Raw genomic sequence first — 17,867 nt, 5'->3', positions numbered from 1 at the left:
TATGCTTTTTCATGTAGCAGTCAGATTAGCCATACCTATTGCTAAAATAAATGTAGATACTATAGATCTTTACTTTTATCTAGATATCTGCTTAATGGTAGAAGCCTATAAAAATCTAAAAAATGATATCTCAATCCAACCCATAATAATATAGTTATAGATTGAATATTATCTGTATACTTAATCATTCATGCATAATAATCTTGATACATTCATATTATGACCTAATCGCAAGAATATAAATGTTCCATAAAACATATTTTGTAGCGATAAAATTCATAACAAAACTGCAATTTTTGAAAGGAGGTTTCTTATATTTTGTTTTGATACCATCTTCTAATAGAATTGTGAATATACTTCTAGTTCAAATGCAGAGGACCATAGCTGAAAAGGGTCAGTTGACTCAGCCTCTAAATTAATTTTATTCGCAAATTTCAAATCACTTAGAATATACTGAATTTATTCATGAGCTTCATATAAGAGTTATAGTTTTATAATATTTAATTTTTTTTAATCTTGAACAAAATTATATCCAAAAATGGGAGATGGAAACTGATTTTCATTATAATTTTCTGGCGATTACTGAAAGAATTTTTGGAAAGATTAAGACATGACAATATTTTATTCAATATTTGAAATATACTTTAGCTGAATTAATTTTTTGTTGTCTCGTGGAAAGTTATTCCAGATGAATGATGGTATAAGTACTTATCATCTCGAATTCAAATTTTTTTTACCTATTTTCAATTTTTTCGAACTGCTCCACTTAGGATTGTTATTTTAAATGTTCAAATCGAAAGTGTAAATAACATTTTCACCGACTTAGTGCTCTCGTCGTATCACCTAACTCGTAAATACCATGCCAAATGATATTGCCGACTCTTATTCACGCTATATTGCCACAGTATTCGTCGAACTTGACCTTAAAATTTATGTGGAACTGTGGGTGAGAAGTGATTCAGAGATACTCTACATAATTCTTGTAGGTGAATGAGGTTTGAATGAGATTTTGGAGAATCACTTTTTCTTTCTGTCTGTGGCAATTTGGGAAAATTTTATTGCTTAGGTATTACTCAGAGATCATGGGTTAGGCAAGGTCAACTGCACATGTAATTTTGTCAATGAAAGTTTGATGGACTGCCCATAAGAAAAAGCAGGTAATAATAATTCTAAGAAGAAATTTATTGGATGAGTGTTTTGTAATAAGGGAAATTTTTCGAAATTAAGGAAACTTAGACACATTATTGAAAAGCCGGTAGAAGAAAACTTTCTGCGATAATAATTCTGTGAAGAAATAGAATACAATAAATATTTTATCAAGTGAAATTTTACGAAATCATGAAAATTTGACAAAAAGACACATTATTGAAAAGCCGGCTGAAGGAAACATTCTACGCAGTTTCCACATTGAAGGGAAGACGTCTACCCCCTTGTGAAGCAACAAGAATCCCCCTAAAACCCACTTCAATCTCAACCCCTTCACTGTTCATTCACTTTATTCCAATTAAATTGGGAGAAGCTCTCTTAGGTGCAGTATCGCTTGGAGAATTACAATTTAATAGCCAGATTGGATCGATGTTGTTGCATTGCGAAATTTTGGTGGCGAATTTTCGTTTTGGCGAATTTTTAAAAGTGGAAAAATTTGGGTTTCCAACTCGGGAAAAATTTAATAAAAAAGAAAATTGGAAAAAAATTTCTTCTCTTTTTTAATGAATTGAATATTATATAATGTTTGTTATTATTTTTCTTCATGGATATTTAAGATTTGGGTTTTCGAGAAAATGTTGAAAAAATCATCAAATTAATTTTTTTTCCATTTCAAATTGGCAATTTTCCGACAAATCTCATTCAGACTTTTTAAATTGGAATTCCATAAAATCTGAAATTTTATCACTTCGTACTTGTTATTTCCCAGTGAAATCTCCTCACAAGAATTTACCGAAAAATTTTATCCAATTATTTACGCGATAACTAAAATTGTATCACTTCGTACTCGGATATTTTCAACTGAATTTCCACACGAATTTCCCGACAGTCCTTGGGAAGAAAACACTTCCAAAAATGCCGCATACACCGCACTTTCCTGGAGTATCACAATAACATCCACATTTTTCAGGTTTTTGTTGATCAGACTTACCTCAATCCCTGAGCGAAGGACCAGCAACCCGCAACTTTTCCAGGATAAAATCCCGAACAATTCCCCGAACTGGCCAAGTGGAAAAATCACTAAAAAAACCAAAATCACTGAATGGAAAATTCTCGCGGGAAATTTTTTCGGCTTCGAACTTGTGCAAGTTCGGACGGAGGGTGAGTGTTGTGCGTATGTCCGTACGTGCGTGTGTGTCCGTTTGTGCCAAGAGATGTCGACAGATCGACCAGAAATGAACTCGTGCGAGAGTGAGCGCCGCTAGTTTAAATAGTCAGAAGGGGCGGGGGAATCAAGCTTGCTGTTCTTCTTCCTTTGCGATGCTCTTGGTGCTGCTCTCGGCGGCGCTTACGAGCGTCCGTCGTCTAGAAGAAGGCCTCGGATGCGGACGTTCATTCTGCACCGCCGACGATCGAAGATCGCCCTGGCTAGGCGTCATTCATTTGTTCGTGCTGGATGCATTTTGTCTCCTCGCAGCATCCCTTGCCTCTGGACCGGAAAATTGGAGGGACACGGGTTGTTTTCACAGACGTTATGAGTGAATTTTGTCATTGGGGTGTGTTTCGGGGGTGGTGTGAACGAATTGGAGAATTTTTTTTACTGTGCTTGTTTTCCAATTGCAATTATTTTCGATGATGTGAATGAGTTGTTTTTGTTTGGATTTACTTATGTGTGAGGTGATGAGAATATGTTGATTTATGTTTGGAAGAGTGAAAGAGACGTGTAACTTTAATATCAAATCCCAGTATTTGTTTCTGACCTTCAATTGGGCATTTCGACGTTTAGTTATTTGATCAATCAAAAAAATTTTTTGAAGGAGTTAATTTTGGTTTTCTTCCTAATTTTTCTTCTGAGCTATTATTGCTGAGAATAATTCTCTTCTATTTGTCTGTTAGTTTTTCTATATTTCAATTCATTCTATCACTGGAAGAAGCCAGGTGAAATTGAAGTGTGGAGGAATCTTTTTAAGTATCATAAAAAATCCTTCAGAACTTTTGTTGAGACAAGTTTTTAGCATGAATCCAAACTCGAAATTGTCAGTCTACTCATAATTTGATATTTACCATTTTTAATGACCCTATTAACATAATTTAGTATTGGAAAGATCTTTAAAATTCACAAAATATTTTTTCAATCCGTACTTTGTCAGTGTTTCTAAAATGTATTATAATGCAGTAGGTATAGAAACTTTGACTAAATGTTATACCTATGCCTTATGGATAGTGAAACGAAAATTTGTTTTCAATCGATTTTAAAATTAAACTTTCATATCAAAAATTTTTGATCTTCTTTGAAACATTTCAAAGTGGGTAAACTATCAGATTTACTACTGAGTAGTGAATTGTCACAAATAATTGAAATATTTTAAATTTTTTGGGATACCTCAACATTTGGTTTTGAAAACTTCGAAGTCTTATGTATACAGGGTGATTCGCCTTTTTAGGAGTTTATGGAAAATTGATCATATTTATGTGCTGAAAATTCGCATTTTGGGGTTTGAGGCAATGATCTTTCTCCCTATAATATTTTATGTTCTCTACAATTTTCGGTTATACCGGAAACAGACTTCTTTATTTCAAATGGAACAGCCAGTAAATTATTGCATCATTAAATAGCTTTTTTGTATGATAATTTCAGCAATTTGCCACACCATAGGTAAAAACACAACGATTCATGAGTTAATGTGATTCTTATGAAAAAAAAAATTGTTGCGACGGAGACTCACATTTTTTTTTTTAATATTTCTGCAGAGAATTGTTTTTTGAGAAAACATTTTGCATTCTGCAAATACGTAGTATTATAAGATTGTTTGCAGTTTGGACGAACAATATACAGGGTGTTTACAGAAGATCATCAATTTGGACAACTCAAATTTATCAAAAGTCAAGATTTTCAAATTGGAACCTATATTTTTTATTATTTCAATCGATTCAACGTTTAAAAAGGAAGGGGGTTTTCACGCATATTCTATACCTAAAATGAATACCTCAAGAGTTATCCACGAAGAACTTTAAATGAGAAAAAACCGCAATTTCCAACTGTGTGGAGTAGTCTGTGACATATCAAGAATTGTAATGAATTAATCGTAATTGGAAACTGTATTGTATGGATTTCTCAACAATCCCAACGAAAAATTAGTTCTAATTCACGGAATGTAAAATTTAATTATCCAAACATCGAATTTTAGTTTCTTTCTGTGTTTTGCGGAAGTCACAGACTACTCCCAAAGTTGCAAACTGCGGTTTATCCTGATTTAAAGCTTTTTCTCGATAACTGTTGAAGTATTTCTATCAGGTATAGGGTTTGCTCAAGTAACCCCCACTATTCTTGTACGTTGAATCGACTGAAATAATAAAAAATATAAGTTGCACTTTGAAAATCTTGAGTTTTGATGAATTTAACTTGTCCAAGTACAAGATCTTCTTATAAACTCCCTGTACATTTTTGATCAAAACTGCAAACAGTCTTACAATACTACGTATTCGAAAAAAAATTTTCTGCAGAAATATTAAAAAATCGTCGCCACATTTTTTTTCATTAGAATCCCATTAAGTCATGAACCATTAATTTTTTCCCTAAGGTATAGCATATTGCTGAAATTGTCATAAAAAAACTATCTAATGATGCAATAATATACTGGGTGTGCCATTTTAAATAAGGAAGTACTTGTATGTTTCCGATACAACCAGACATTGTAGAGATCTGAAAATATTTTAGGGAGATAGAACATTGTCTCAAACCACAATATGCAAATTTTCAGCTCAAAATTATGATTAGTTTTCCATAAATCACCCTGAGGAATCAAACTTGAACGAAGAAAAATAATTGCTCCAATTTGTATTCAAGTAGTAACAAGAGAAACTGAACTACAAACTTCGTGGAGAATTCTTCCGTTTCTCTTATATTTGTCAGTGTGTATAATTTTCGAATTCCCGCCATTTTTTGACATAGCATTATCATGTATATTTTTCCGGAAAATCCTAAAGTAAATCACAGACGTATAATCAAATACTACTGCATTTTTCACAGCGCTTATTCCTCATCCTTCCATACCATCCTCTCCTAACCTCCATCGTACAAGGTAACTCGCATAACCTCAGTTTACATTCTGTTACCCGTCTAACCCATCATCGATATCTAACATCGACTTCCACAAAATACGCGAGACAGCGCACAGACAGAAATAAAGCAATTTACGGAGGCCGTCGTGAAACCAGACGAGGAATTATTTCACGTGCAAACGGGGGTACGGAGCGATAAAATAAACGACCCCTGCTCTGCATCCGTCGCGGCGCTGCAACTTCAGACGACGCATCGCCCCGTGGTGGATGTTGCCACGGTTCCCTGCGTATGCCGATCTAATTGGCGGGGTCTGACGGACTCGTTCACGGTTGCGAAATTATCGACTTTGTCGTCTGAAACTCTGAACTGCCGAATTCCAGGCAATTAACTGAGCCCAGGGTCGCCGCCAGAAATTTTGGCGCCCCGGCAAAATAAAATTTTGCCGCAAAATGAAATTTTGCCGCCCCAGTGAAATAAAAATTTGCCGCCCTATTCTACCGAATTTTTCTCAATATTTCCTTTAGGCATCTTCACAGTTTCATATGAAATCGTATTTCTTACGTTTTGTCGATTTCATCAAAAAACGTCCTGCATTGTTTCAATGTACGACGCTCTCTAATTCTATAGTAGGAAGTTCTTGATGGAGCATTTAAGTACCTATTTGTATTTTCATGACAATAGTTGAAAACGTTTATTATTTTACTACAAAGAGTGACATTTTCACTAAGAAAACAGTTTGGTGTCAAAAAATATGTGCTGACTGCACCCCTAAAATTTGGCGCCCCGGCAAAATGTCCGGTCCTGACTGAACCACCCTTGGGGCGATGAATTTTAGAGGAGATAACGTCACTGAAAAATAAACTACAAATTTGACACTTATGGTTTATTATTGCTTTCCAACCTCACACAATATCCTGCACCTAATTGAAAAAACGGAAAATTGGTTTTGCAGAAATTTTATAATGCTTCAGCGATATTATCGCTGTTGCATTTTCCCTATATTTGAACCAATAAAATGATGTTATAATAATCTTACCAATATAAACTGCTCTCTGCTATTCCACACAGCACCGCACTGTATAAGGAAGTAAAGGAACAGGGTAAAGGATTGAAATGGAACAAAATGGGACTTATACAATGCAAACTGACCTTCTAATGAACTGTAATCCTAATATATTTAAAATGTCCGTGAATATAATCAAAACCGTTTTGATTAACACCGAAAACTTTATACTAACAACCTTTAACTATTCTTTCCGACCGCCGATGAACCGATACATCTTATTTCTTCTGACAATACATACGTCTCGACTTCCCAGAATCCGCGACGTTGCCAAAACTTAACATTATAATAATCAAAAAGGGCTAAAACATACCCCCCGCCCTGAAAACTCAATTTCAGACACTTTGAAATCAAATACCTATCATGAATGAACTTGTCAAAATCATCCACTGTAAAAAAAAATTCACCAAAAAAAGAAACAAAAACTAACCTACCAAAAAAAAATATATATATAGTAGTCAACTCTTCTGACTACTGGGTCGGTAAAGGACATACCTTTACTACAGGTAGTGTATAGGTACCTTTACTCGTTTTCAGCGTTACATTACGAACTATACCATCTTTTCCGGGATGGACCGCTGTGACCAACGCCAATGGCCAATGCAGTGGTGGCGAAGTTTCACATTTTAATATGACAACCGTGCCAACTTCAATATTTGAGCATTTCAAATGCCATTTCTCCCGAGTTTGTAAGGTCGTTAGATACTCTAATTTCCAGCGCTTCCAGAAATCCTGAACCATCCGATCAATCAGTTGAAAACGATCAAGCCTATTCAACTTGATATCCGACAAATCATGCGATGGAATACATTTTAATGGTGACATTGTCAAAAAATGTGAAGGTGTTAATGCTTCCGGTGCACTTGAATCTGATGACAGACGACAAAGAGGACGTGAATTCAATAAAGCTTCCACCTGCGTAAGAAGAGTGCTGAACTCTTCAAAAGTTAGAATTTGAGTACCTATTACCTTATAGATCAGATTCTTAGCCGATTTAACGTTGCTCTCCCACAAACCGCCCATGTGGGGTGCCCCGGCCGTATTAAATTTCCAATCAATACCATTCAAAGATAATTCATTTTGAAAAGAAGTTATAAACTGATCCGAATTAATAAATTCATTAATTTCGCGAAGAACTTTTTTAGCACCCACAAAGTTAGTGCCCCTATCTGAATACAGAACATTACAAGTACCCCTTCGAGATATAAACCGTTTAAAGGCTTGCAAAAAAATGATCCGTAGATAATGAACTGACGAGTTCCAAATGAACTGCTTTTACGCTCATACATATAAACAAACAAACATATCCCTTATATACTTGAGTCTTTCTATTTTTACCGAGTGATATTCCGAACGGTCCAAAGTAATCTACCCCCGTTTGAGAAAATACTTTAGTAGAATTCACCCTTGAAGCAGGCAAATTCGCCATCAGAGGATAATTATTTCTGGGCTTTAACCTAAAACAATGATTACAGGCATGTATTTGCTGTCGTATAACATTACGACCACTCACTATCCAATATTTTTGTCTCAACAACGCTTCTAAAAGAAAAGAACCAGTATGGAGATTTATTTTATGATAGTATTGAATTAATTTAACTGTAAAAGGATCTTTGCCTGGAAGTAGAATAGGGTGTTGGCTAGTAAATTTGAGTGAAGAATTTTCTAATCGTCCCCCCACCCTGAGAACTCCATCTTGGATGAAAGGAGTCAATTTGCGCAATTTTCCATAGATCTCTTTTTCTGAATTCAATAACCTTATTTCCGATCCGAATGCTTTACTCTGAACAATTTTTATCAATACGATCTCCGCTTTTTTCGAATCATCTGCTATAATAAATTTTCTCTTGGGAGGCTTCTTCAAAAATCTAAGTAACCAAACCGTAATCCGCAAAATAGAAATCCAAGACGAAACTCTAGAAAATATTGTATAAAACGATTCATTCGCTATATTCCGAACAGACACATAACACCCAGTTTTTGTCTCCGCTCCAAATGTTACCGAATTTACAAGTTGTTGATCATTAGGAATTAACTCCAATAGATCGAGAGAGTTAGAAGACCACTTAACTAACTCGAATTTTCCTTCCGCGAATAATGACACCGATTGTGAATACAAATTAAATGCTTCCTCTTCCGAAGGAATGCTGCAAACCAAATCATCTATGTAAACATCTGTCGAAACTATTTTCGTTGCTAAAGGATAACTACATCCATTTTCTTTTATCAATTGCTTTATAGTACGAAGAGCTAAATATGGACTTGATTTTACCCCAAATGCTGAACGATTGAATTCATATACCCGAACCGGATCATCAGGACTGAAACGCCAGAGCAATCTTTGAAACCTCCATTGATGATCAACTAATCTTATTTGATGATACATTCGTCGAATATCCGCTGTAATCGCTATTCGAAACAACCTAAAATTCAGCAATAAAGAAAATAGATCGGTTTGTAGTTTTGGACCACCATGTAAAATGTCGTTCAACGAAACATCATTATCGGATGATGTACTAGCATCTAAAACCACACGAATTGGCGTACTCGAACTACCTTGCTTAACAATAGCATGATGAGGAATGTAATACGCAGGTTCCGAATCTTTTAAATATTCATCCTCAACCAAATGCATATATCCTAACTGAATTGCTTCTTTCATTATCTCATTATAACTCAAACGAAACTCCGGAAATTTCGCCAACCTTCTTTCTAATGAATAGAGCCGAATCAATGCCGTTGTCTTAGAATTACCCAAAGTATTCGGAGAATTCTTAAAAGGAAGCGCTACCGTGAAACGTCCCTCAAAATCTCTACTAAAAGATGTCGAAAACAAATTTTCGCATATTACTTCTGCTGGGTCCGGCAAAATATTCTTTGGAACTTGTTCCATCTCCCAAAATTTATTAACCAAGTCATTTAACCGACACTCCTCCCCTAAACTGAAGAATACACCGAACTCCCCCTTTGACTCTAACTTACGAACCTTACCCATAATCATATGACCAAATACCGTTTGTACCGCCACTGGAGATCCCGATGCTGAGGGTACCGAATTACCCACAATAATCGCGAAAAGATCCGCCCCCAAAATGCCATCAACTTCAGCCGGTTCGTCAAATTGTTCATCTGCCAATTGGATATTTCCAAAATTCTTTAAAACACCGCGATCAATTTTAGCTATTGGAAGTTTATCCGTAATTTTATCTACTAAAAATGCCTCAATAGAATATTTCTTAGTAAAATCATACCTAGACGAAACAATAATACTTGTATAACCTTTAATTGAATTTGAACTGACTCCAACCCCATGAATTGACGTCGAGCATTGTGAAAACTTCAATCCTAGTTTCTTACAACACCTATAAGTAAGTAAGTTAACCTGACTGCCACTATCTACTAAAAACCTAGCTGTTTTCAAACCACCCGAACCGTTTAAAACATTTACCACAACCGTCGACAATAAAACCGTATGAGTATCCCGATCACCCAAAGCAGTAGCACAAAAATTGTTATCTGTTGAAAACAACGTATTTGTATTCGAATCCGATTTCGAATTTGGATATTTTTCCAGTTCACCCTGTATACGTCCCAAATGTAATAGGAAGTGGTGTTTTCTGGAACACTCTGAACATAATTTGTCTGAAGGACAGTCTCTTACCCCGTGATTTGGCGATAAGCAATTATAGCACCAGTTGTTATCCCGTACTATAGCATATCGTTTAGATGGCGACAGTTGTTCAAATTTATCACATCTACTCAACAAATGATTTTTCCGATTACAAAAAATACATATATTCGACCGATCCATTCCTACGCAAGAATTATTTTGATGTACAAAAAAGGATTTCGAATTACGAGTTTTATAGCTATCACCTCTACTAATGGTTGATTGCTGATTTAGAGCCAAAATTTTCGATTGTTCCTTCACAAACTTAATCACATTTTCATAGGTAGGTATTCCATTACCCCTAATAGTCATTTCAAACGATCTCACCGTATCAGAATCAAGCTTAGAAAGGGCCTGATGCATTAAAATGAAATCCGACATATCATCTAATTTAAGCTTTTTCAAAGCCTGTACCGCACAATCAAATTTTTCCAAAAATATATTGAGACCCTTAGATGACTCACCCTGTATCGATTTGAACTCTAAAATTTGGCGTAGATAATTAGTTGCAAGAGCGCGCTTATCCTGATATTTTTCCACAAGCGAATTCCAAATGATTTCATAATTTTCTCCAGTAGGAGCTAACGAAGAACAAATAGTCAACGCAGATCCTTTCAAACGACCTACCAAATAATTCACTTTATCAGTATCCGTAAGTAACTTATTTTCATGTATCAAACTCTTGAATATTGAATAAAAGGTTTCCCATTCTCTAATATTTCCCGAAAATTCCGGCAATTCAATCTTCGGTAGTGTAGGAAGATTACGTATCAAACTTCCCTGAGGTTCAACATTAACCGAAGAAACATCTTTCTGAATTCGTTCTCGTTCCAATTTAGCCGCTGAAACTTGAATGTGACAACACATTTCATCAATAGTTCTAAATATATTAAAGTCTGGTTCGAACTCATCATTAATTTCAAAACTGAGCTCTGTTATATCGTCTATTATTTTCAGTAGGTCATTCTTTGTTGAATTAATTGAACTGACCATTGTTAAAAATTTAGTTTTATCTACTTCACTTGTTAATGATTTTGACAAATCCAATAAATTCTGCAGTATCGAAAATAAAGATTCTTTCTTAGCAATAAGCATCTTCATTTTCCGTTCAGTTGACGTTAAACCCATTGTGTTGAAAGTCAAGTGCGCAGAATACTCGAAAACTAACCCCGCGAGTCTAAACTGTGAATTGAATACTTTTGTGTACGCTTGGCAACAAGGCTTACTCTGGGACTCGAATCGTATTTGATAACCGCTGACCAAATATAAAAAACTACCGCACGTTTTTACTTCGCTCAATACCGTATGAACGAACAAAATAAACTGAATTAATATTTCCGAATACAATTAGGAATGAAATGAAAATGAGTTCCGAAACTCTGTATACCGATTGAAACTAAAATAAATGTAACCGAAACTTGAATTAAAGTTCAAAAAATCCGGCTCGAAGGACCAAAAAATGTTGCATTTTCCCTATATTTGAACCAATAAAATGATGTTATAATAATCTTACCAATATAAACTGCTCTCTGCTATTCCACACAGCACCGCACTGTATAAGGAAGTAAAGGAACAGGGTAAAGGATTGAAATGGAACAAAATGGGACTTATACAATGCAAACTGACCTTCTAATGAACTGTAATCCTAATATATTTAAAATGTCCGTGAATATAATCAAAACCGTTTTGATTAACACCGAAAACTTTATACTAACAACCTTTAACTATTCTTTCCGACCGCCGATGAACCGATACATCTTATTTCTTCTGACAATACATACGTCTCGACTTCCCAGAATCCGCGACGTTGCCAAAACTTAACATTATAATAATCAAAAAGGGCTAAAACAATCGCTTTACAATATTTATTGGTGGGTTCATAGAACTCTTATCGTTGTGATTTGCTCGATCAAATCGTTTCCGATACTTGCTGTGGATTAGCCATCCCAAGGAAATTTCCTATGAAAAAACAAAAATGGTAAAAAATAGTGTTCCTACGGATGAAATCGGTGGTTCGAATAGAAAGTGCTTGCAGTTCGGCGATTAGTCCATTATTCCAGAAATTATACGTTATAAATTGATATTTTCAAAAAAAAAATTGAAATATTTTTCACGAGGCTGCCACTGCTCCTAGATGCTAGATACGGACTTGAAGCCTCATCATGTTCTAGATTAGAACTCGTTCTTAAAACACCTTTTTATTTGAGGGGTCTCCGTTGAATATTTCAGGAGATATAAAGATTTTTGTATAGAAATTCAATTTTTACGGTTTTTTTTCCAAATTTCGAATTCAAATTTTTCTCAAAGAGCGGGGTCTACGGAAAATCGGTTGGCGGAGTTAATATTGGCGGTCCATGCTGCTTCAAATTTCGATCTCGCTCGAAAATTTTCTAGTCGAAAATTTTGTCAAATTTTCCATACCCTTAGAAAATTTTAAGAAATTAAAAATTCTTTCTTTAGAGAAATATAACCCTTTTTTGATCGATCCGATTATATAGATCACGAAAGTGCTTGCAGTTCGGCGATTAGTCCATTGTTTCAGAAATTATACGTTATAAAATGATATTTTCAAAAAAAACTTGGATAATTTTTTCGAGGCTGCCGCTGCTTCTAGACGCAAGATGCAGAATTGAAGCCTCATTATGTTTTATCAAGCCAATATGAATCCCCAAATGAAACCCCCTTTGAATCTACAATTCTATTAATATCGTTAAATAATTATTACATATCTATATTTGTCATGACATAACGAATATGTAATAATGACAGTCATTAGAGCACGCATATCCCGTCTAGCATTGTAACATGTTTTCAGGATTACAATTGAAATTCTTGGAATATTCATAGAAAATTGAGATACAGGAAGTTCCAGATCAATTCCGAATAACACTTTTATTGTGGTTTTTGGAGTATGGAAATCCCCCAGTTCATGCACAATGAAGAGATTGTAAGATTGTTTATGTGATCATCAAAATATGTTAAGTGCTTTTTCAGTATTATTTTCTTAGAAGGAGTCTGGAAATAATGAATGGGAAAACAATCAAATTCATTAGATTATGTTCTAGGTATTGAATTCCGATACTGAATTCATAGTCATTATTCATTGAAATATAGATTATATTCGGAAATTGATTATACACTCAATCTCAGCTATATATTTGGTTTTATTAATTTGTTGTTAATTACACCTTTTAATAATTCAATGATTCATTCTCGAAGCTGTCATCTTTTGATGATACACTCTTCAAGAACGTAATGAAATTGTTAAAATTCACTACAAAAATGGTGAAAATTTTGCTGTCACAGTTGGCCAAACTAAAGTACTTTTGGGTTGTCTCGAAACACCTTCTCGTAAATCAGGGGAAAGAGAGCTAGTCAAATATAGAAAAATATACAGGCTGTTCCATTTGAAAAAATGAAGTTGCTATAAATATAGTGCCAACTCTGTATATGTTTCGTTTTGTGAAAACATTTTAAAAAACACTAGTCGATTTCGTGAAACTTCTGTAGAAAACATTTTTTTGTACCTCTTCTAGTACTTCTAGTCTTCTTTAACAGAGTTAAAGGGGGGTCAAATTATGGTGAAAAACCCGGTACATGAGAAAGCTGTGTGCAAAATGAGTATCGCACGAGCTCACAATCGATCAAAAGCAACAACGTATTGATTATTGTAAGCAGTGTTTGAAGCTGTTTAAGTGCAATTATCCTGAATTTTAGCGTCGAATGTGAGAATGGATGAAACATGGCTCCATCATTTCACTCCGGAGTCCAATCGACAGTCTGCTGAGTGGACTGCACACGATGAACCGAATCCAAAGCGAGGAAAAACACAACAGTCAGCTGGCAAAGTTATGGCATCAGTATTCTGTGATGCGCAAGGTACAATATTCATTGATTAACTCCAAAAAGGCAGACCATCAACAGGATTATTATATAGCGTTATTGGATCGTTTGAAGGATGAAATCGTTAAAAAAAACGGCCCCATTTGAAGAAAAGAAATGGGCTGTTTCATCAAGACAATGCGCTGTGTCACAAATCAATTAAAACAATGGCAAAATTGCATGAATTGGGCTTCTACATCTGGCCGCCAGCGACTTTTTCCTGTTCTCTGACCTCAAAAGAATGCTCGCTGGAAAGAAATTTAGCGACAATCAAGGAGTAATCGCCCAAAATGAGGCCTATTTTGAAGCGACAGGCAAATCCTACTACAAAAATGGTATCAAAAAGTTGAAAGATCGCTATAAACGCTGTATCGCTCTCGAAGGCAACTATGTTGAATAATAAATTCGAATTTTGCCAAAAAATGTGTTTTACCCTGGTAGACCGGGGACTTTTCAATTGTTCTGATTTGTGTCTGCAAAATTAACATTTGCCGCCAATCGGAGAAAAGCTATTATTTGAGATACAACAGATCCTATCGACTTGAAATCTTGCATGTGTAGAGAATGTTTGGAAATTCGACGTGATCCTTCAAAGGGGTCATTTACAACAAATAAACTCCAGTTAACTAGGGGTTAAAAGTGGTTAGTTTTCTGTGCTTTGTAGGTATTTCCATTTTTCAGAGAATTTCTGAGTCGTTACGAAAAGAATATGCAAATTTTTTAAGTTAAAGTCTTCCCCGCATTCCTTAACAACACCTCCTTTTTTCGAGCTTTGAGAGACACAAAAGGCTCGACTACACTCGACTTAACAGATATCCTTAAGGAAAATACCGCTTTTCCATTGTACACCCGAGATATTATAACGGAAGTCCATTTCGGATCACAATGGCAAAGCTGCGATGTTGACAATCTCCCGGTTCTAGTATACAGGAACGATTATTGATTTAGACACTAAATGCATCGTGTGTCGTTGTAGTGGTCCCCTCAGGTTCAGCGGAAGAGAATGCGCGCGAGGAAATATGATGTAGTGACTGGGAGCTCTGCACCCTACAAATCCCCAGGTTTATGTAGGAAATAAACGGAAAGATACGTAGCGAGAAGTGAAGGCTAGAGAAACTCTACGAGGCACTCCCAGTTATTTCCGCCATTACTACGTGATATATCTGCGAAAGCGGGAATTTTTCCAGAACTGCGTTGGCTTGTTGCAGGAGTTTTCAGGTCTACCTATATGCTTATTATACATATGGAGGTGATTTAGGGGTGTATGTGAAAGTTTTTCGGGTGAAATATGTTTCACTTCATATGGAATCTTTGATAGGCAGCAAGGAAAAAGGGGAGAGCACTGAAGTCAGGAGCTTTCGAACGTTTGTTCAAAGAACCCTGCACATATACTTAGGGAAATGATTTTATTGAGTAAATTTGGCTGAATATTTGGTATGTTTAAGTTCTTGATGGGCTGATTGAAAATGTCCATAATCACAAAGTTCAAAAATGTACACTTTTCGGGATATGGAGCTCAAAAATAGTTATTTGATTTACTAGGCTGCAGAGTAGTAGATTAACTGCCGCGGCTGAGCCAAGGCGGTCAATCTACTTTGCTGCCGAGTTGAACATCTTATTTTTCTTCTGTTATTTGTAAGGATACATGTAGGATATTGTATTTGCAAATCATTATAATTCCTACAATCTTTTTTTTCCTTCTTCTTCTTCTTCCTCTTTTATTTAGGTCGTAAATTAGAACAAAATTTTATAGAAATCGCAATTGTTGGAATGGTTGGTTTCTTTGGAAATGTATATGTCCATGATAATTATATGTAGAGCGACAACTTATGAAATATCTGACAGTTTTTCGGAAAATATGGGATATATTTATAACGGTTGTTTTTTTTCGAGGTATATAACTTTAAGTTGGCATTACTGTTCAAGATGGCGACCAATTTAACAGCTGTCAATTGATTTATTTTCAGTTTGGTTTGGCAATTCATCATGAATAGACTCACGTCTGAACAACGATTGCAAATATTGCAATTTCATTTCGAAAATAATGGTTCCGTGCGGAAAACGTATCGAGCACTACGTTCATTTCATTTTGTTTAGCGATGAAGCGCACTTCTGGTTGGCTACGTCAACAAACAAAACTGCCGCATTTGGAGTGAAGCTAATCCTCAAGTCTATGTCGAAACACCATCCAGAAAAACTTTGGTCCATACTTCTTCAAAAACGATGATGGCCAGAACGTTACAGTCAATGGTGATCGGTATAGAGCCATGATTACTAACTTTTTCATTCCTGAATTGAACAACCATGATGTCCAGGAGCTGTGGTTCCAACAAGACGGCGCAACAAGTCACACAGCTTGTGCCACAATCGATTTATTGAAAGACACGTTTGGTGACCGCCTAATTTCACGTTTTGGGCCTGTGAATTGGCCTCCAAGATCTTGTGATTTAACACCGCTATACTACTTTCTGTGGGGCTATGTAAAGTCATTGGTCTATGCAGATAAGCCACAAACCCTTTACCATTTGGTAAGAAAACATTCGCCGTGTTATTGCCGATATACGGACACAAATGTTGGAAAAAGTCATCGAAAATTGGACGTCCAGATTGGACTACATCCGAGCCAGCCGCGGTCATATGCCAGAAATCATATTTAAAATATAATGCCACAAGATTATCTTGCGGATAAATGAAATTCTGTCAATGGAATAATCCATCGTTGTTTTATTGCAATTTAAAGTTCTATAGCTCTAAAAAAAACACCCTCCACTTATTAACGTAGCCTCCGAGATGAAAATGGGCCTCATCATAGAAGATGTGAATCCAGATCATTTTGATGAATTTCAAGAACCCAATCAGCAAATATACGACGTTGCTGGTGAACGACTGCCTTAAGTTCTTGTGACAACTGAATTTTTGAAGCCTTTAGATCTAAGTCTGTGCAAAATACGATGTAATATCATTTGTGGAATGCCTAATATCCAATATCGACTACAGTATCGGCTACAGCAGCAATATTTCCAGTTGTTCTTGAGCGACACACACTGTTTCGATTCGTCACAACTTGTCCCAGCATCTCAAATATTTTTCCACCAGTTTCACCATTGCCGGTCAAAAAGGTGCTTCACGACGACCCAAAGGTGCTTCAGTTCTGCGAACTGTGACTGCAAAATTGTCACCATTTTAGAGTGAATTTGAACAATTTCAATGCGTTGTTGAAGCGTTCCATTTTTAATAATGACGTAGTTTTAACTTGTCAAATGTGAAAAGGTGACAGCTTCGGAAGTGACAGCTGCCAGATAGCGGGCTATTCAAAATGAAACCTCTTATTGGAAACCCCTGTATAAGGAAAACTATTGAAGAAGGTATCTCAGGTTTTTTTAATTGTTTATATCTTTGGTGAAAATGTATTGTGATATCCAATTACATATCTTGGATTCACTAAGTACCCATATTATGGGTTGTTAGTTTACTTGTGGGGTTTTATTAATCGTTTCTGATGATGTGAGTAGAAATGTATAACTCTGGAAAAGGCACGCTTACAAAGACAAGAGCGTGGGTTCCTCACTCATGTGAAATAATAATATAGAGTATGTACCTACGTATCAGACAGTAATCTTGGACATTTAAGAAAATAATCTTATATCGTCCGAAACAATCTTAATTTCATAATTGATAAATTGAGCGAAATTTGCATACTAAATAATAATATCGATATAAAATAAAGCATGCAACTTTATACAAGTGCATTTCGAACTACTTTGACGGAATTCTTACCAATAAATATAAAAATAGAATGGGCCATATGTTGCATTAAAGATTGAAGATTTACATATTATTTCGTCTACAGAATTGTTTCTATATGGAAATGAGACGAAAAGTTGAATAACAAGTTCGAGAAAGTTACAAAACTTAGGGAAACAATCGCTAAGTGCCGTAGAAACTTTGAATTCAATTTCCTCAAGAAAATGTGTATGTGTTGCTCTGGAGGATAGAAGCTGATTTAATTTTAAACTATTTGGTATGAGTTTGGCAGGGTCCAC

At 35.6% G+C, this 17,867-nt stretch overlaps 1 protein-coding gene across 4 annotated transcripts in view; it reads right to left on the bottom strand.

The window, feature by feature from the left end:
* The window catches only part of LOC123679831 (serine-rich adhesin for platelets), a 56,278-nt gene extending 53,894 nt beyond the window's left edge, over positions 1–2,384 (bottom strand). For 3 of the 4 annotated variants that reach the window (XM_045617344.1, XM_045617346.1, XM_045617347.1), the window contains exon 1: positions 2,138–2,384. The gene's annotated coding sequence lies outside the window, so the exon portion shown is untranslated. The remainder of the gene's footprint in view (positions 1–2,137) is intronic. The other variant, XM_045617345.1, reaches the window with a different exon arrangement.
* Positions 2,385–17,867: the final 15,483 nt, after the last annotated feature.

Source organism: Harmonia axyridis, chromosome 5 (genome assembly GCF_914767665.1).
Source record: "Harmonia axyridis chromosome 5, icHarAxyr1.1, whole genome shotgun sequence".
NCBI classification, from domain to species: domain Eukaryota; kingdom Metazoa; phylum Arthropoda; class Insecta; order Coleoptera; family Coccinellidae; genus Harmonia; species Harmonia axyridis.
Note: the sequence above shows the minus strand (reverse complement) of the source record. Positions and strands in the feature narration are given on the sequence as shown.